At 33.5% G+C, this 22,616-nt stretch overlaps 1 protein-coding gene across 1 annotated transcript in view; it reads left to right on the top strand.

Moving 5' to 3' along the window:
• The window catches only part of LOC150075109 (uncharacterized), a 481,445-nt gene that overhangs the window by 24,694 nt on the left and 434,135 nt on the right, over positions 1 to 22,616 (top strand). Inside the window, exon 2 of the mRNA XM_090388677.1 lies at positions 9,173 to 9,346. The gene's annotated coding sequence lies outside the window, so the exon portion shown is untranslated. The remainder of the gene's footprint in view (positions 1 to 9,172; positions 9,347 to 22,616) is intronic.

The raw sequence follows: 22,616 nt of genomic DNA, 5'->3' as shown, positions 1-22,616 counted from the left end.
TTTGTGTTTTGACTTTATTCTAATATACGCTTTTATTCAATATATTTTATGAATTTTAGCAATAGTTATTTCGTAAATGTTTATTTTGAAATAGTTTTTCTTTTGAATTGGTCGATATTTGCAAGGAGGCATATGTATTTAGACCAAAACTGAAAGTACTGCGAGGGGGCGGCAGAATCACAAATACATCTATCTGGTGTAATAAATTTCCGTTTATTCTGAATACGGCCGAGACAAAAAAAAAAAAAAAAGTGTACATATTTGGTGTGACTATATACATATTGAATTAAGCCAGATTTTCGGCACCACAGTTCGCAACGACCGTGCTTTTGCCGTGGCAACGTACGGGCTCGAGCCCGCAACCTCCTTGTGGCCGCGCACGGTCTTTTCTGCGATCTACCGCGATCAGTGGTAGATCGCATTTCTCTGGCCCCGGTCTGATTTTATTCAGGGCGCTCATCATATGTGATTTTTTTTATTTATTTATTTTTCTATTATTAGCAAATAATAATAAAAAAAGACTTCAAATTGGGAGTTCGATTATCGATAAAATGATAATTTAATCATTCACATTTTGGTTAGAAAGAGAGATAAATTATTTATTCAATGAGAAAAATGAAACACTCCCAGCAGAAATGTGTTCACAAGGGAGAGAATTCTATAATATGCAACATAAGAAAGAGAGAAAAAACGTCTCTCAACCGTGACTTATTATTCCGATTACACAGCAAAATCCAACAGTGATACTTAAACCGACGTCGTTCGTAGATGTAAAAGCATTGTATGATTTAAAAAAAAAAAAAAAAAAAACCGAATGGTGTATATAAATAGGAAAGCGAATAGGTAAACGCACATTAAAACTGATTTTTATTGAAGTATTGGTCCTTGTCTACAGCTTACTTAGCATGTATAAATCCACCCTAGCAGTGAATCAATACAAATACTCTTTGTGGTTTAGGATTTTTTAGTAAACAGATTTCTACTGTAGGGTAGCACAAGTTAAAATATTAATATCCATCCAATGCTGAACAAATTATCAAAAAAAAAAAAAAAAAACACCTTGATCATGCTTGAATGATTCAACAAACTTAAATATCTCCTAAGACATTTTATTAAGAAGTTTAGTTAATTTAGTGAACAGTATTGAAATATGTATTTGAAATTATTGCTGTTTATTACTGGTAAAAAATCACAATGTTATTTTCCACCTTTAAAAAAAAGAAAAGAAAAAAGAAGCATCTGTAATATAGAACCAAAACCATAAGAAATATTTATGAAATAATTATTGAAAATAAATGCCATAAAGATAAATTCATAATAATAGCTATCAGGGAAAGTATATACTCTGCATTAACTATTAAAACTATGATAATTTTAATTAAATAGTTTTTTGAATATATCATACTTCATTTAAATGATGTCTTACAGATATCAAAACTTGATTAGAACCCTGGTTTAAAGTTTTATTATTCAACTATAAATCAAATTTAATCTTAGCTAATGCTGTGCAGTAAAGAAACATCCTTTAAGAACAGAGTAAGGTTTTTCCCAAGCTACCCTGGACATTGACCTTAGTTGAAAGAAGGGGTAACAATATGGGGTACCTTTCTGAAAGGAAAGGGATCTCTTCACTCCTTTTGATAGCTCTCCCCTTCCTCTTATGTATTTTTTTCTTCACTGTGCTGAAACAGGAAATAGCTGAGTTGTAAAAGTTAAAAGAAAAAAACTATTATAATAAAGATACATAAACTATTATAATACATTAGCAAAATGTATTTTTTTCAGTTAACATTATGATATTTAGCATAGTAATCACTGGGAGAATGTTTTACTTAATTGCTACTGAAAATAGGTACTTTATTTAAGCAGTATTTCTTTATATATATATATAATGTGTACATATAAGTCATAAGTTATTTGACAAATGCTGCCAGTACTGTATTCTCAAGAAATCAAGCAAAATTCGTTATATATATAACAAATAAATTTTCCTCCACCTCCTCTTCCCTTTTGTTTTCATATAATTTTTAGTTTTTATATATATATTTATATAAGAATTTATTTTTTATATTAAATTTGTAACGTCCCTTTTGTTTTTCTTCCCACTGTAAATAGTAATAGTACAAGTATTTGGGTTCAGAATTCTTACAAGCAATGTAATAAATTTGACTATTTAAAATAGTTTTAAACATTCCTAGTAAGATGAATGTGTCAAATAAAGAAATGGAAAAGAGAAGGTGGTCAGAGAAAAAGGCATCATTCCAGAGAATAGTACTGTCAACTTGACTTCTGAATTATTCGGTTACACACGCAATAAAAAAAATTGAATCCATTGTTCATCCAGTTTTGTGCACATTTTGGTTTTCCATATTTCCAGTGGCATAAATTTTTGCTAGAAGAATATAATGCTCATCCAGATAGTTATATACTGTGACAATAAAGTGGAAAATGAAAGTTTGAGTCAATATCTTTCCAATTTAAAGATCAAATTAAAAAATAAATCCAAAACTTAATATTTCGGATGTATTTTCCAAAAATTTTCATGTTATCTGTGTACCTTTGGTCATATAAGTTATTTGACAGTGCTGCCAGTATTGTATTGTATTCTCAAAAAATCAAGCAAAATGTGATTTCCCTTGAACACACTAAAAAACTGTCTTCACTGATTTCAATTATGCACTCCTAAAAACAGATTATCCACTGTTAATTTTGAATACATTTGTAGGTTTGGTGCGTGGGCTCAGACACCTTTTATAGTTACCCATCTAGATAATGATATGCAGTCTTCTGTTCTGAAATTTATGGGGGAAATACATTTCTTTCATGAGCCTAGCAAGAGTTAGGTAGGAAACAGTTCTCTTTTGTCTATACTTGTGTGTGTGTAATATGCATGAGGAATAGTACTGATTGATAAATTAGATTTCTGATATCAAATAAATTCTTCACTCAGATTAATAGAAAAAGGATATTGTGTATTGCTTAATATTTATGTAAAGTATCTCCATAAATTATTGGGATTTGTATTTGAGTTTGCAGTTTACAAAAAATGGCAGCCTGGTGTGTGTTTTTTTTTTTTTTTTTTTTTATCATCTTCAAATGTGATGAAAACTGCCCTTGCCATTAAATTTTCCATTTTTGGGTAATGTAGTTGAATATTTTCAGTTCTGATGATATATTTGAAAAATATTCAAGTAACTTCTACATTTGTCATAGACTAGATACTGAAAACAGCATTGTTTTCTGCCCTTTAAATGGCTCTTTTGCACTAAAATTTTAAAATATGCCTACATGTTTCCGCTTTTCGTAGAAGACAGTGATGCAGCAGGATGGGTGACTGTCATGGGCACTAAAGTAGGGGATGGGGGGTTCCAAAGTTAAGTAATGCTTACCATTGTGACTTTGACTTGACAGTCACTTGCTGTGACTGTCAAGATTTCCTGCTGTGATACTGATAAGAGGTATAATTATTTACCATGGTATCAACAAAGAGGTACAACTGTTCTTTTGGTTTTGACACAGGTCCTCTCAATATCTTTTTCATAACTAGAATGCTTAAGAAGGAACCATAATATGAAGGATTTCTATCAAAAAAATTACTTAGCATTAGCAAAGGCACATGATGCAAGAAAGCATGCTTATATAACATCAGCCAAAAAAAAAAAACACACACACACACACACACACACACACACACACACACACACCCTTCTCATTTCACCCATCCGCTCGCTCCAAATGTTTGTCTAGTTCTGCCTTGAATCTATTTAAGCTATCAACTTTTACGACAGATGGAAGTTTGTTCCAGCAGTCAACCACCCCCTGGCTAAAGGCAAACTTCCACACATCTATCATACAACTATATTTCCTCAATTGGAATTTATGCCCTCTCAGTGATTATTCTGAGCAAGTGGATTTATTGTTTTACTACCAAACAATGATATATATGTACTGATAAAGGGGTAAATGCAGATCTGTATATTGTTTAGAAATATATGTTTCTAGTTTTATGTGCCTGTATGGCATATCAAAGCTATTAGTAATTATTAATTCAAAATAATTTGACATAAATCCAATTTATACTTTTGTTATCATTGCCAGATTTCAGTAGACTTTTATTTCTGATACCTGCGAATATACCCAGCATAGTTTACAATCATATTATTTACATATTTTCCCCTTGTGCGCATTTGAATCATAGATGTTTATTTATATTGCTGATATATAAGCTTATAATGTTCAGTTTTTTAATTTTCGAAAAAAATTAAGAAAACAACTCTTATAAGTTTTCACTAATACAAGTTACTTATGTAAAATTTATATATATATGAAGTTATGAACTGCAATGCTCAATTTATTATCAAGATTATAACTTAAATTGGATATAAATAAGGTTATAAAATACAGCTTCTGTACATAGCCTACAATAAATGTCTATTCATGTTGTAGCAAACTACTAGAAGATTTTTAGCTTTTCTGTATTTTTATATACAAAAAAAATTTGTTATTCTTGATATAGCTTATATACTGCACATTAGTATTGTTTATTAGTATGGCCTTGCTGCCGTGATGAGCATATACTAGTAATACATTGAACCAATATCATAAACACTTACTTGTAATAAAGATTATTTATTTATTTATTTATTTATTTATATAATAAAATGCAAATTGGCTGAAGTAAGCAAAATTTATAATTGTCCAAAGTAATAAACTGTTTTTCAGGTTTTAAGTTGTATGAACTAATTTCACTACACAGGAAGAAAATAATACACAAAGCAAAATAGTTGTATAAAACACTCACTCTAATTCAGTGGTGTATTATCCTATGATGCAGCTGCACAAGGGCCCTGAATTTGGGAGGGGGGGGCTTAAAGGGAAAAGATAAAAATGACCTTGAAAGTCAATAAAGACTTTGCAGTAGAGTCCAAGTTCATGATGATATGCCACTACTCTGATTGAAACGTATGGCAGCCATCAGAGTAGTCATTTTCATAACTATAATTATACAGTCAATGAGCAAGAATGTGTTATGATCTGAAAAGCCCCTGTAGGACAAGTACTGTCAGAATAGTAGTTATCCAAATGAATTTGCCTTTCAAGCATTGATTGCTTGTTAATAGCACAGTTTTGCTCATTGATTACACAAGTATATATGGAAAAGTTAATGTGACTATCAACGGCTCTTTTCTTGGAAGGTGTGCTGCAATAAACTTATCTTTAATTAGTTTTATATATTTTAATTCTTGGAGATAGATTCAGACATTGATCCAGTCTTTAACCAAAATTTAGATTTAAGAAAATGAAATTACTAAGCAGCAGTAGAACCAAATGAAAATTGAAATGGACTACTGTTCTCTTACCAGAATGCATACTCACTATGTGTCATTATATACAATAACATTAAGAGCTACATGCATATTACTTGTAATTCATCTACGGAACAAGTTGAAGGGATTAAACTAATCCCTGTTTTCACAAACAGCTGCATTGGATCATGCTGTCCCAAGATCACTCAAACCAAGTTTAAATATCCTACTTCCTTTGTATCTATACTTGGAAATGATAGCCACATTTTGTAGCTGTCATTTCCAAGTATAGATACAAAAACTTGACTTTTATCTGGTGGCAGATTTTAGCATAAACATATGTAGTTGTATAGGTATTCCCAAATTATGTTTGGCACTGGAAATTTATTTTCAGGAAGGGGAAACAGTTTTTGGCAGTTGCATCTAAAATATAATGCTTACATTGAGCATACAAAGTTTAATGTAAATGAATATTGGGGCCCAATTTATTATTAAAGAAACTTCTACTGCATTTTATTTATGTAGATGTATTAACTATAACTTGTAATAAAAATGAATAGTGACTTTCCGTGTGGGTAGGGAATGTTAACCACATAAATTGGCCCCAAATGTGTTGATTCTACCAACTTCCAGTGTTATACTTCCTAGTTTCTATCCTTGCTGTGGGTGGGAAAAGGGAAAAATTTCTTGAGATGTGGATTATCAGAACTTGACTTGACAGAAAAAAGGTTCTTGAAAGAAATATCTTGTAAACAATGGAGATGGGATAGAAGTGAAAGTATGGTTTTGTTCCAAGAATCTCTAACTTTCATGATTGGATTCTTGCTGCAGTAAAACATATTTCCTTGAATAATAAAAAGAGGAAAATAAACATTTGTAAATTATGTGTGAAAATTGATATAAAACAAATATTATAAATTAATGCAATATAAGAAATATTACAAAATAAAGAATCTGGCCTAGACAAAAGACAAAATGATCTTTAAAAACTGAAGTAACAAATGTACACAGAACAGCTCTTTTTTTTTTTTTTTGTTATTTGTTGGTGCATCGGCTTCTGTGGCCATAATGCACCTCCCAAAGTTTTTGCATTTTTTTCCCTCAGATCCAAGCCCGAGACAGGATACGAACCCGCGACCTTTGGGTTGCCAGGTAGGCACTTTACCCACCTGGCTAGCCCTGTCGGCACAGCTCTTGTAGCCAAATGTACTTGTTCACAGATACTGCTGCCCTGCTCATGAGCAACAGTGTCTACAGCGTGCTGTAAATGGGCCAACAGCCAGAAAAAATCCATCCAGCTAATGGCTGGAGATAGCTTATTAGTGTGACAGGACAATGGGGGAGGGACAAAAAAAAAAAAAAGAATTGTGAAGTCTTAATATGAACCAAAATCATCCCAAATAACAGTGCAGTACAATACTAATGTGCAAGCAGTATATCAGAATATCCAGTTATGTATCTTGTCAAGGATGGAATATAACACCAGACTACTTCACAAGGTTCTTTCTCTGTCATTGATAAACAAGTAGCTATGGGTTAAGTGGGTACAGGAACACAGATATTGGGTCTTTGAGGAGTGGAAAAAAGGTTGCCTGGTTCCAGTTGTTTCATGCTGACAGTTGGACTAGAAAATGAGACCACAGCATGAGTCAATCAACCATTCATGCTAGCATGAACACTACAGTATGGCATGTTGGAAGTGTGATGTTCTGGGGAGTGTCTTTGTAGCACATTGTGTGTGTCAAGATGACATTAACTGTGGTCCTGCTGTCAACATAGAACAACTTGAACCAGGATTTGGTAAATTCCTTTGGCACTCTTAAATGTGCAGTGTTTGTGTTTTTTAACCTATTATTTCATTAATGTGCCAGGGAAACTAATTGCCACTAATTTGCAAAAATGGATACATACAAGGAAAGTGTTGGCATTCAAAGCATTTTTGTTGTTGGGATGATTAAGCAAAATTATGCTGTAGTGCCATTCGCACTTGTTATTGGTGCCAAAGGTACAACCATTCCTGATCTAGATGGTGAGTAATGGAAAAAGTAAAATTTAATAGCCATTTGAGTTTATGGATAGTTGTATTATTATTATTTTTATTAGCAAATTTAACATGGGTATTCAGATTTCATATGACAACTGAAGGGCATATTTATGCAAATACTGAACTGGAAGGATAAAACATGGGAACACTGACACTGGAATATAAAGAGTGGAGAAAATGTCAACAGGTCTGACAAATCCTAGTTCCAGTTATTCATTTCTGACAGCAGGACAGGTTGTCATCATGGCATTACATGTGTGCCATGATGGCATATACCAGGAACCAATTTATTAATTTGGAATGTAAATTAGATTTTTAAAAAGCCTTGTGTTGCCTTACATAGGTATTCAGTTTTATGCTTTCTGTTTTACTTCAGGCAGTGGCAGTCTCAGGATTTTCTGAAGGAGGCTAAAGCAATTGTCTTGGGAATCAGGATTTTCTAAGGGGGACTAAAGCAATGTTCCAGGAAATCATTAAACTTTATTTGTCATGCAGCAGTAAAAAAATTCCACATTATCTTGATTGGTGGTGTGTGTGTGGGGGGGGGGGCTGTAGCCACATTTAGTCTTTACCTGAAACCACTACTGGCTTTAGGCACCATTTATGATTTACTGGAATTTGCTTAGTGTATCTAAGGTTTTGTGGCTCACAGGCATGAGTTTCCTAATTGCCTTGCAGTAAAAAAATTAAAAAAATAAAAAAAAAAGTTGTGTACATTTTATGATAGGCAACATATCCAATTTAAGTTTTGCTTTAAATGTTATGCGACTCCTTGCCCCTTCATTATAAAATTAGCAAATACATCACTGGCATTCACTTCCTTAGTTCTGGAAGTTGGTGATAGCTTACTTAGGTTTTTATTTTATAAATGTCATTATGATGTAACTGGCTGAGAATTTGGCTGAATTCTTTCCAAAATTTAAGAATGGAATTTGAATTTTTAATTTAGAAATTAGGACACCTTTTCTTAAAAGTCAGCTGGGTGAAATTGACTTTAAGATCTGAAATAGTTAAAAAAAAAAAAAAAAAAAAAAAAGATGGTAAAAATGGCCTGCATATGATTAACAGTGGATTAATTTCACCCATCCATTCATTTTTGGAGTGAATGGATGGGTGAAATGGGGAATTTTTTTTTTTTTTGGCTGATGCTTTATAAGCTTGCTTTCTTGCATCATATGCTAATTCATGTTAATAGTTATGTAATCTTTTATCAAATGTACCATTCAAATTGATATATTATTCACATAAATACAAATACTTATTGCAATTATTGATAACATGGCTACAAATATAGCCCACTGAAAACTTAAAAGAAATAGGCACTGATGGCATGGGCTGCTGTTAGGACATCTAGGGGAAAGAGAAAAAAAAAAAAAAAAATTATATATATATATATATATATATATATATATATTTTTTTTTTAAAGAGTTATTAAGAAGTTGGTTTAGCTGGTGGTGTTAACTGCCATTAGAGTAGAAACAAAAAAAGGGAAGTAAGCAAACTAAATTAGAACCAGATGTATATAAAAATTACAGCATATGAGCAAATAGTGCAAGTTGCCTTTTTTTAAAGTATTTTAATTGATTGACAAAGCTGAAAGAAGCAACTTTTTTTGATTGTTGAGAGAAAAATCAAATGATGTGAATAAGAACAAAATAACTTTTGTTTCTAATTTTTGGATGGATAGAAAACTAAGTATAAATTTAAATCAACAGTTGGAAAATTTTTCAATATAATTTTAGCCAGTATATGTAATGTAAAAAGGAAATCTCAGCAAGTAGTAACATAACCTCTCTGAAAACTGGCCTTTCATTTAAACAGGCTATCATCCAAAGGAAGTGAAATGTTAACACTGGTACTGCAGAAAGCAGGAAAATAATGGGTGCAACAGCAGCTTATATGATACGAAACAATGGAATCTTATGCAGCAAGAAGTTGGAGAAGCAATATAAGTATAAGCAATAAAATCTTGCTAAACAATATCCATGGAAAACGGTAAGAAATGCTGATTTTGCCATTGTTATTTTTGTTTATTGTATTATGACCACTTAATCTTTTCTCCTTTGTTCATGCTGACTATAGGTCAAAAATAATAGATGGGACATATGCACATGCTCAAATTTCCAGAGAAATTATTTTTCATATTTGATTTGGTAATATCAGAACAAATGTGAATTCTAGTGATTCAATCTTTCAGCAATTTTTATATTTACCAGTGCTGCCTAAGCCATAAGAAAATTTGAGAAATAATACGACAGGTTAGTTTTGCAGTTAGTCTTTACAGTTTGATTAGATTTATAGAAAGGAAATTTTGAGAAAGTAATTGTTAAGAGTGATAGCTTGAGTACATCTAGTTCATTGAACTAAGTAATATATCTTTGGCAATTTTATGAAAATAGAGCATTTTGTTATTGAGTTAAGATTTTGAAACTAATTAGGGCATTAAACTTTTTAGTACGTTTATTTTTAATTTAATATTATTATTAATCAGTAAGGCTGAGTTGAAGAAATTATGAAATTGCATAATAAATTAGGGATCCTTCTAAAGGATAATGATTGTCTTGGAGGTATGAGATTGGGTTTCCGTCCTCTTAGTTGAGAAGCTGTTCCATCTCATTAGCTAGCCTCAAGCAAAGATCTTATGTACCTTTCCATTGGGAAACTTCAATTTTTTTGTCCCAAAAATAAACTAATAAACCTTGGAATGTACTCCACTTATAAACAGAAATGTTCATCACAGGCACAAATTTTGCCTTTGGCTTAACCTAAATAATCCAACATTTAGTTATTTCAATTTAAATTTACCCCAGAGGCTCACATCTGGTGAGTATGGGCTTGGCACACCCAGGGTCCAGAGCTGGATATCATCATTCTTCTCTTTCTTGGTGATTCCCTTCTACTTCTCTCTCTCTCTCTCTCTCTCACTCTCAGGGTAACTCAAATTTTTTTTTGGCTGGTGCAGCATAAGCCTCAGACTTCCTTGCACCATATGGCTAATAATAATAATAATAATAAAAAATAAATAAATGCAGGCCTGGTGATGACATAAAGCTGGAAATGTGAATATGTACGAATTAATTTATTTCCTGAAACCACAGAGATTAGCATGTTGCAGTAATCTGGGTTGTCAGATAGCCATCTGTATTTACTTTTATGTTATGTTGTTTCTCTGACCATTTAGCTGTTGGGACCCACTGTTGCCCACACTTTGCCATGAGGAGGCAGGTCAGGTACCCAGTAGATTATTTAAGTACTCTGGCTGGCCTGGCCACCTAATTTCGGTGGCAAGGCCTATATATATATATATATAAAGGGCTGAACACTAGAATTTGGAAAGGCTGAAAGAGATTTAAGGGGAGAATTGGCAGTAAAATATTGAGGGAGGGATCAACCAATTCTCTAGGCCAGCAGTTCCATACCTGTGCTGCTATACATGCCACTGGTGGTACTAGCTAGCAGAGACAAACCACCTGTAATGCAATTTACAGACACCTTACACTGATGTCTTATAGTCTTGATTGCTTTAGGAAAAAAGAATGAACAAATGTAGTAATACACAGAAAAAAATACATAGTATTTATTCTGTTACAAAAAAAATTAGTTGCATGTTCCCTGATAGCAATATTGAAGTTAAAAAAAAAAATAAAGTTTAGAATTCCATTCTAGAGAAAGGCAAGATGAAAAAAATTATCAGAGGTGTGTTGCAAAAAGTCTAAAACCATATATATTTTTTTTATTAAAATGTTATGTGCCAGATAGTTACAATTAAAGTATTAATATTAGCAACATGATGCAAGAATGCAAAGGCACTTATACAGCACCAGCCAAAAAAAAAAAAAAAAAAAAAAAAACACCCCTACTTCATTTGCCCATTCTTTCTAATAATTTTCGAAAACTTCTTTAAATTTATTCACACTGCTCACTTTCATAACAGTAGGTACAAATCAATTCCAACAGCCCAGCTGAATGCAAATTTCTGCACATATATTCCTCAACCATCCTTTTTCAGCTTAAATTTATATGTTGTATGTGTCATCCAAAAAAAAAAAAAAAAGAGTAAAGATGCCATCAGCATTAGTTTACTTAACCCATTTAAAACCTTATACACTTCAGTTAGGTTCCCATGCAGATGCCTAGTTTCCAGAGACTTTAATTTATGGAATCCCAATCTTTATTTGTAAGAATGCCCTTTAGGGCCCCCAACTAATCTTGTTGCTCTTCTCAATGCTTTTTCCAAGAGATCTATGTCCTTCCACCATATCTCTCTTTAGAGCTGTCTGCAGCCAGAGCTGGAAATGAAAAACTTTATGAAACAGAATGCTTATCAGGATAATAGAACAGAAGGAACTCAATGCACTATGCATGACATTATTGATGTGTATGATGAACCAGAACAGCATTCTGGCATCCATTCTGAGTCCTGTCTAGATTGTGATCTAGTAGAAGAATGGGAAACAAATTCGGCAGGTATATTCTTTGGTGGATTCAGAAGAGAATTATGCAAGGATTGAAATTGAAAATTTTATGAATTGAATACTTGTTCATAAAATATCTTATTTTTAATAATCAGTTACACACATGGCATTACTGATGTAATGTCTACAGAATGGAAAGCACAAGGTTCTGCAGATGGGTTACCATAGTGTTAGGAGCACAGTACTTCTTGCCTTACCAGAGTGCACTTAGTTTTTAAAGATTTGCTACCCTAATGGAAACAGTGCCATCAGCAGCAATTAAAAATTACAAACATTGTAAGCACCAGCAATCTCAAATTATGCAATCATTTTCCTGACACTAAAACTATGGTCAGGAAAATTATTGCATGGTTTGAGAAACAGGAATTGTTGGAACAAAGCCAGGAATAAACCCACCCAACCAAGAGCAGGTTGTGGGGGGGGAGGTTATGTTATGTTGCTACTGCAGTTGTGGAAAGATCTGTGGGTAGTGAAATACCACTGTTGGCACCAGAAGGCAGTATCAGTGCACATGCAACAGCAAAATGGTTGGATATACTGTATGTGACAGTTTGGAAGGCATTGCAGTTCTACCCATACAAACTCCACTGCAATCAACAATTACAAGTGAGTGATGTGGAAATCCAACTGATGTATGCCCTCAACTTCTTGGCATGAACAGAGGTAAAAACCAAATTGCCATGGACAGTGGCAGTTTCAGGTGGGAGCTAAAGGGAGCCATAACCCCTATGATCAAAGAAGCTTAATGATTCTCTGAACATTGCTTTACCTCATTCCTTTAACTACTTTAGCTCCTTCCCAAGGAAAATCCTAGGACTGCCACTGTCCGTGGAACATCCTTTGAGGAGGCATGGACCGTTTCTGCTTGTATAGAGCTCAGAACTTCATGATTTGGGTGATGGAGCTACTCCACACAGAGTACAGGAAGTTCTTCTGTAATATGTTCAGTCAAAATGATACCGAGATACACTTCTGGCTGTTGTCATTCCATAACTGCAACATTGAGGAAGCAACAATTTTTCTGTATGACAGAGCATCTCCATGTATTAGGAAATCTGTATAAGAATTGCTGCAACAGCATTTTACTGTCGAAAAGGTAACCAGCCACTCATTTCTCACAACATATCCACCTCAATTGACTGGCCTTACTCCTTGCATCATTTGGATATGGAGTTACCTGAAGGTCAGGAATGTTGCCAATAATATATGTGACAACATTCTTGATATATAGCAGCCTTGAAGGATAGCATCATGCAGCACACAAGAAACATAAATAAATAAATTTTCTTTTTATACTCCAGGATGACACGGTCAGAAACAGCACCGTATTCAGCAGTCATGGGTTTGAACCCAGGTCACTCAAGGCACATGTACTTATGCACCTCTGTGCCTGACCACTCGGCTACAGCAGCCTCATGCACTCCTAATATGTTACAATCTGCTGTTCACCATGCTGTTGCTCATTTTAAGGTTGTATTAGACCACATCAATTTCACACTAAGGTGCTTGAGGACATTTACGTCACATGTTGTTGTCAATAATGCGGTTTCACAAAAATGTCATGCAGTAAAGTGGTGTCAGTACCGGTGATAATAGCATATTCTTCATTTGCAGTATGCACAGCCTTAAAGATCAGTCATGTAACAGATTAATATTCACAGTGAAACTTTCTCTTCATGGTGATTTTTGGAACTAATTTTGTTTTCCATACAGTTCTCTTTCCACATTCTCCAAAGAAAACACCAAATTTTTTGGTTATATTTTCCCTCATTAGATCATGCTCTGCATCTGCATACTACAAGAAGCATACCTGCCAAATTTGGGTGCATTTCCTCCATTAGATCATGCTTCAGACAGCTCTAAATAGGGATACTTTGTTGCCACTTGGTACATCAAATATTTATTTATTAATAAATATAATTTTAATGTTTATAATATTGTTTAAAGAGTAGTGTAATTTTATTTTAATTTTCTAAAATTCCTGGTGAGAAAAATGCCTGCACATCCAGTTCCTTGTAAATAAAACTAAAAAGTTTTTCAAATATTATCACATGCATTTAAAGATATTAATATAGTCATAGCATTTTTTTAAATTGAGGTTCTATTAGGCCTCACTTAATTTTTTTTTTTTTTTTTTAAGCTGTGCCTTTATTCTCATTAGATGTAATTTTTGTTTTGTGCCAGGATACTGCAATTTAAGTGATATATTTAATTGGAAATGCACTATTAAACAACTTAGTGTGTAAAGAAATGATATATAGCACATGATAGTAAGTAATTTAAATATTAATTTTTAGTTAAGGCTGCTTAATCACTGCTTATCCTCATCGACTATCAAAAGAAAAAGCAAAACCAAGGCTTCCCAAAATGCAAAGAGAGCAACCCCTATATAGGATACACTTGCAGGTTATAAAAAAATTTAATTTTCTGTAAGCTTTATATAACAGCCAGATATACATGGTGTAATCAAAGCATTATTAACATAAACTTGCTAAGTGTGCTTTATATTTAAAACACTGAATTACAGCATCTTCATAGAAATTAAGTGTTTGCATTGAGGTGGTAATGGAGGAGTTCTCTTAAAGTATCATATAACATCTTAGTTGGTCACTGTTAGAGAAGAATAAGTTTTTTTTTGTGGACATTAGTTAATGAAATTTGTCCAAGTCCAAATTATTTCTTATTTTTATTGGAAAATGTGTGTCTGGGAATGATTTTATGATGCAGTTTTATATTTGATGAATGCAGTAAGTTGCAGTGTTGGCCATCTTTTGGTTTTTGCAGACCTTAGATACTCTTCATTCTGAGACAGCACTACATTATATCAAATGTATTAAAATTAACTTGCATTAAATCTAATTTTTTGTTTTTAGAGAATTTTTATAAATTTGGTTATGAGTTATTCCATCACTAACTTACTCTCAATATGCACTTTAATGACATTGTTAATGATTTTGCTAACAGCAAAAGCTTAGAAAAGAATTTAACTTAGAAATCTGTTTAAAAATTGGTTTGTAGAATTTTATTTTTTGAATAAAATTCAATTTTTTGGGTCCCTATTTTTTTGTAGGCCATAGATACAGTGCCTCATGGAAAAGGCAGCTCTGTGAAATGTAGACTTTTAATATTCATCATGCATATGTATTGAATTTATTGCTCTGAAATGTCCTAATGATGGTGTATGAGACTATATAGCAGAAAGTGCAGTGCTTGATTTGATTATTAGCATTAGTTGAGACATATGATGCAAGAAAGCAAGCTGATATAGCATCAGCCAAAAAAAAAAAAAAAAAAAACCTTCCCATTTCACTCATTCAAATGTTTGTCTAGTTCAGTCTTATATTTAAACTATCAAATTCCACAACAACAGATGGAAGTCTGTTCCAGCAATGAACTACCCACTGGCTAAAGGCAAACTTCTGCACATCTATTCTACAACTGTCTTTCCTCAATTTGAATCCATGCCCTCTCGGGTTCTTAATCTGAGCAAGCAAAATTATCCCATCATCATTGAGCATGCTCAAACCATTCATAGAATTATAGAAGTGCAATGAGGATTTAGGCACATTGAGTTCAGTTAGTCCACATAACAAATATATAAAACAATAGCACAAACCAATTTAGAAAGACTAGTAATGTGGAGTAGAAGTTAATAGGATGATCCACTTCTGCCAAAATTTCTGTGAGCAAATTTTCTGATTGTTTTTGTGGTATTCCAAGAAATTGCTTATGCTGGCAAGTTTGGAACAGTCTCAGAAACAACTGTTGCATGATGTGCCTCATAGACAGATGTATTATTTAAAAAAACAAGCATTCTGCCACCCTAGAAGCAACAGATTTCAGTCTTACTAATTAATTTCTGTGATGTAGTGAAAGTATTTGTGTGTATTCCAAGGCTATTTTTTTTTTTTTTTTTGTATTTTTTTATTGATTTATTTTTTTGTCTTGCTGAAGGAAGGACAAAGTGGCCTTTGAATGTGAAGTTATAAAAAAAAAAAAAAAAGAGTTCCTTTTGCATTAATATAAACAATCCAAGAACAACATGTCACAAGAGAACTGGGTAAGGTTTAACTTTACTCTACTCTATCAACAAGTGACCAGATGTGAATAATATATGCCAATGAATAATATGTGAATAAAATTGACATTTGTGAACAAGCATAAATTTGAACTTACAAATACCCACATGGACAACAGGAATAACAGATGGTTTATCTGAGAAGTGAATGTGCAGTTGTGTACTTACAATCCACAGATTAAGTCCTTTCATTTCAGAGACCCAACAGTACATAGTAAGTTTATGGATTTGTTAGAATCCATGCAAATCCACAACATCAAGAAATACCTGACTTCATGTTCCAGTTAACTGGAATGTTATTAGTTTTACAAAGCCAGTATTAGCTAAGATGCATCGCTGTCTTAGATTGTCTGGTCTATTATATCTGTATAAGTGTGCATATGTTCACTGGTTGATTTACACGTTGTGTGGGCTGAAAAAACTTGGAATAACTCGGGAAAACCCCTACTATCTCTCCTGAGATCAGCTAACTACAGAACTGATTGAAGAGGGCCTTCAGTCTTTGATGGGATTTAAACCAGGACTTCTCTAAATGAGAGAAGTGATGAAACCACTCTGTCTTAGAGGACCAGTTAATTTGAGCATCCACCACTCTTTGTAATGTTCAGCTTGAAGAAGACTTTTTGTAGTCTGAGTTATTAAGACAACTTATTTTGTGGCTAGATTCCCCAGATTGTCTCATTAGGTGTTTTTGTTTAATACTTAAAAAATAGTGTACATAGTGAAGACAAATACAGTGAATGAATTTAGGTAGCATATCAGTGAAGTTTTCACTACTGTTATTCAGGAGTATGGATAAAGCTGGATTATGAAATGAATGTATACAGAGCCAAAACAGTGGTTATTTTGAGCTGTTATGTGATAATTAGAAAAAAAATAATGTTTTTGTTCTGCTGTGTAGTTTTTGTTATGTTTGCATTTCATTCAATAAATGAAAATGTGCATGATCCATGTAGTCATTCTGAAACACCACATATTTTTATACTTAATTGAAGTTTGCAATAAAACATAAAAATAGTAGTATAAATATTAGTAACCTCATTATAACCAGATCAACCTGAGTGAGAGAATAGTGAGCCCACTTAAAGCAAATTATAAGAATAGGGATCTTTTTATCCTAGATTGAAGCTTGGGTCCAGGTATGGCATATTCCATTATTTGGAACAGTGGAATATTATTCTGTGGTGCAACTGCACTAGGGTCTCAAGCTCTGGGGGGGGGAGACAAAAAAAAAAGGAAATGATTTTGGGAGTCAAAGAAATGTTGCACCAGGCCCTTAACCTTGTGATGATATACCTACACATTTCAAAAATATTGTGCACTTGTAAAGAAAAATTTTAATTCAGTTCAGTTTGAAGTTTTTAGGTTAAAATGTAAAATATGCAATAATCTTGTCCTTGAATTATTTTTGAGTGGTTTAATCATATATAATCTTGTTTTTAGAGTTATGAATATTCATTATATACTAAAGCAGCATTTCTCTATTATCTGAGGTTCCACTGAGGCACACCAAGGGGGTCCATGAATTATATCAAAAATTTCTTATAAATATTATTTCAGTTTAAAAAACTGAAATAATTTACAGTATAGAAACAATTGTTAAGTTTGGGGGTCTGTGGAAAATTTTTCAAAGGAGATCTCCATGTTACTAAAGTTTGAGAACTGCTGTACTAAAGAATTGTAATTATTTTAAAATTTAATAATTTAAGGTTATAATTATACATAATGTTCTTCTGTAATGATGGCAAACATTCTATTATTTTATATATTTATAAATTAATTATTAAATAGCAGTAAGCTTCATGATTTGTTTGAAACTCACATTAATAATATCATATTCATGATATCTATTTATTATTTAATTAGTTTTAATCATTTAATCTGTAATGCTAAAAGCAATTGCCATAAATTATCAGCTCAATGCAGCTATTTTGTACATAGCTGTGCATATATGCATTTTGCCCCGATGCCTGCAAATACTAGAGCTGGTCTTAGTTAAAGTCAAGGCATCTTCCCACTGAATATTTGAATTTTTTAAAAATATTTTGTTGCATCTCAGTGTTTGAGGCTGTACATTAATTTTTGATAATTAAACTGAAATTAATTTTTAGATAAACTAATGAAGGGAAGAGGGGAAAGAGATGTATGCCTCAATAATCTTTCAAACATTTCTTTCAGTAAACATTCTCATGTATATATTTCATTAACTACCACAAATATTAAGAGTGATTTAAAAGTATACAAATATGATGTTGCATGAATAATTTTTTTCCTGCTTTAATATTGAGAAATGATTATGCTTTAAACTGAACATGGTACTCGCATGAACTAAATCCTGATCCAAATGCAATAAAAATTTACATTTGGTCAATTTAGTAAATAATATTTAAACCTCTTTTAAGGAGTCAGTGAAGCAGTTGGTTTATTTAGCAGGAATATGACTAATTGTTAAATGTGCATAACTTTTTTTTTAGAAATGTAAGTGTAATGTCAAGGTCATGGGATAATATATGTATGATTACTGAGCAATAATGCAGTTGAATTTGCATGTTGCTATAAAAAAAAGCTTGGCCCATTGTTAACTGTAGTGCTGGTTTATCAGTGCCAGTTATAATGAAGGTGTAAACTTTTCTGACACTGACCGAGCTGTATCCAGAATATTAAAAGAAACTTAATTGAATGATTTCCTCTCATATTTAACTTAAACTAATACAGCAGTAGTGTATATGTGTATACATATACATAATTATTATAAATATAACAGGCTTTCATAAATATATATATATATATATATATTTTTTTTTTTTTGGCTTCTCTTAGCTATTTAGCATCTGAGTATCTTTTTATGTTTAAAGATATTAAATGGACACAGTACAAATAACAATAGAGATGGTTTTGATTCAATGGCATAACTACAGAAAACTAGCACTAGTACAAACTAAAGCCTTGAGTGGTTTGAGCAAGCTCAATGCTGATGGGATTCTTCCTCTTGCTCAGGTTACTCACCTGAGGGGACATAAATTCAAATTGAGGAAAGACAATTGTAGAATAGATGTGCAGAAATTTGCCTTTAGCCAGTGGGTGGTTGATAGTTGGAACAAACTTCCATCTGCTGTAGTGGAGGTCAACACCTTAAATAAGTTCAAGGCAGAACTAGACAAACATTTGGAGTGAATGGATGGGTGAAATGGGAAAGGTTTTTTTTTTTTTCTTTTTTTTGGCTGATGCTATATAAGCTTTGCTTTCTTGCATCATATGCTTCTACTAATGCCAATGCTAAACTAACACTGCTTCTGTAAGGAGGTTTAGAGTTGGTTTGTGCATAGATTGAAGTATGTGCATTGCACATAGGTATATGTTCTTTGTAAGAGGGCAGGAACCCCAGGGGCTCACATCTGGTAAGCATGGGCCTGGCACACCCAGGGTCCTGAGCTGGATATCATCATTCTTCTCTTTCTTGGTGATTCCCTTCTACTTCTGACTCTCTCTCTCTCTCGGGGTAATTCAGAATTTTTTTTTTTTCAGCTGGTGCAGCATAAGCCTCAGGCTTCCTTGCACCTTATGGCTAATAATAATATAATAATAATAATATCTTTAGGTGCAAACAAGTGGCTGTAAAAGTAAAGAGATCCTGTGCAGTAAAGTAGTTTTGCAGCTTGTTCATTTGGAGAGGTGTAGGTTTGGAGACTGGAGGTTTTTCAGATGTTTGGGCATTACTTGAGAAGGAAAAGCAGATCAACGCTAGCTCATGTTTTGCTGGTTTTCCTTCATAACAAAACATATTTTGTTGATTCCTCGGGTGATTTTAGTTTCAGTTATGTGCTCAGTGTAATTCAGTGCATGCATGCATTACCTGACATTACTTTTGAATGTATTTTTACCCATGTCCTCTCTCCTCCCTTTTATTCCTAACAGTTTATTGGATAAGTCACTTCTGAAATACGGATTTAGGTTGTTGGGGGAGCTCAAGGCATAAAGTCAATGAGTGGATCCCCTGCAGACATCTTGGGAAGATGCCCTTTCAAGTTTTAGGAGACCCCATCAAAGGGTGGCAAAGCTGGAATCTTTTATGCATCCTTGAGATGGTTCACTTTGGTGTGAATCTTTAGTGTCAGTGGTGAATTTCTGACATTAAGAAGATTGTATGAGGAAACTTCCTGTTATTATTTTCACAGATAATAACAAGCAGTGGGGAAGAAGTTTGAATTGCATTTTTTTTTATGAAAACCCCAAACACGAAAGGTATCAAAACCTATAGTACTTAGTACTGTGCATGGGTTGAAGGTGAAGTATGGGGGGGGGGGAGATGCCGGAAACTTTGCTCTAGAGACTAAACATGGGTTTCATCACTTCAAGCCTCCAATAAACAAAGTGGTGGGACTTCACTTTGAATTAAATTGGAACACTGACATGCCTGTCTGTCTTTCACAAATAAGATGTTCACAGAGATAGTGGTTTCCAAAAATATTGGTCATGCATTTTTGGATTGATTAAATGAAGTTACAGTGATGTTATTTGAGGTAGTCTAGGGTCCATCCTTTGGCAACATTGCCATAGATCATTGATATCTGCAGTAACGTACACTACTGTATGTTCTATAATTATTCAATGCTGATTATAATTCTCTATTAGTTGAACATTTTTAAACAAGTTAAATAGCATCTCTGTAATACAAAACTCTTATTTTATAATTTTTTATTTAGTATTCGTATTGGCAAATGATGCTAATACTAAATAAAAAAATAATCAAGCAGGCTTAAAACAGCATCAGACAAAAAATAAAATAAATTAATAAAAATAAACAAAATTTAAAAAATACACTTCCCACATAACCTGCCTATCTGTAATAATTTCTCTAATTCCTCCTTAAATTTATTCAAACCACCCACTTCCACAATGCCAGATGGAAGTTTTTTCCAACAGTCAACTACCCTCTGGCTGAAAGAAAGTTTCCATACATCTATCCTGCAACCATCCTTCCTCAGTTTAAATATATACCCCTTCATGTCTGTTCTCTGAGCAAGAGTAAGAATACCATCAGCATTTAGCTTACTCAATCAATTCAAAGCCTTAAACACCTCAGTTAGGTCTCTTTGCAGGTGCATAGTTCTCAGATGTTGCAGTTTGCAGAACTGGAGTCCTTCCTGTTAAGGCACCTCCGTAGCCAGGTGGGAAGGAGCAGCAGTGCATAGCACACGCTTCTTGATTAGACTGGGGTTCGAGCCCGTCACCACCAAATACGGAGGATGCGGAAAGGTCAGGAATGACCACCGCATATTCACGGAGCAATATAGCCTTAGTTGCTAATGCTCCTAAAAACCAAACAACAACAACAACCTTCCTATTAAGAGTACCTTTTTTGCCCCCTCACTAATCTTTTTCTCTTCTCTGCACCTATTCCAACAGATTCATATCCTTCCTAAAATGAAGCTTTTAGACCTGTAATGGTACTAGAGATGTGTCCATATCATTACCACATACAGCAGAATGGTTACCTCTTTATCCCTACTGGCAGAATTCTTGTATATCATTGACAAAACCTCATGGGCTGTCATAGCAACCAACCTACGCTGCTCAGAGAACTTCATGTCTGACTGCACAATAACCCCCAAGTCTTTTGCATTCTCTGCTAGCATGGTTGTAGTACCACACAGTTGGTATGTTATTCTGAGATTACTGCTACCCATATGCAGTTGCATTTGTTAATATGAAACTTCAGTTGCTACTTTTTAGCCCATCTGCCTAATTTTTCTAGATCTTGTTGCAGTAGCATATCTTGATTACTCTCATTAATCACCCAGCCAACTTTTGTATCGTCTGCAAACTTAAGACATTAAGCCTGATAAGCTTTCATCAGTATCATTAATAAATATTGAAAACAACAATGGGTTCAGCAACGAAGCCTGGGGGATTCCACTAATAACATTAGTCCAAGAAGAAGTGCCCATTGATAATCACTGTATGCTGCCACTGAACCATCCCTTTATCCATGGCCATAACTTTCTCCTAATGCCACACTGCTCCAATTTGTACAGCAATCTTTCATGTGGAACAGTACAAAAGCTTTTCTGAAATCTAAGTATAATTTATTTTAAGCAGCAATCACAAAAAATTTAAAGATTAACAATACAAGACTATGATATGAATATTAAGTAGCATTAATGGAAACTTTTACTGATGGGAATGACATAGTTATTCAATTCTGACAATGCTGGAATTACCAGAGTACAATAATTGCAGGGTCCTGTGGCCTCAGTTGAGCAACTATGTGCCAAGGTCTGACAGTTGATAGGGTAGGCACAGAGATCTCTTTACATATATGACATTTGGCTTGAGAATTTTTATGGCTAAAAACACTGTTGTAGGAAGTTGAGAAGGGCAGTAAAATATTCAGGGCTCTTCCAGGTAATTCAGTATTCTTTTACAGACAACCAAAATGCAGATAGAAAAAGATCAGGATTTGTGTGTGCTTTGTATGAGGTTGTCCATAGAAAAAGATCTGGAAATTTTATTTTAAACATTGTACTGAAAGATAACTCAATAAGTTGTTTTGTTTCCACAGGAATAGGATTTGATGCATCATTGAAGAGATCTATAGCTGGAAGAATTGTAGATTGTAACTGTGCTTCTATTACTTTGTAAAAAAAGAAGAAAGTAATGATCAAAACAGACAACAGAGTAAACAAGTTTAATAAAATTCTTTCAGACACAG

Source organism: Mastigoproctus giganteus, chromosome 14 (genome assembly GCF_048544385.1).
Source record: "Mastigoproctus giganteus isolate SK-2022 chromosome 14, ASM4854438v1, whole genome shotgun sequence".
Classification (NCBI taxonomy): domain Eukaryota; kingdom Metazoa; phylum Arthropoda; class Arachnida; order Uropygi; family Thelyphonidae; genus Mastigoproctus; species Mastigoproctus giganteus.
This window is presented reverse-complemented; position numbering and strand designations above follow the sequence as displayed.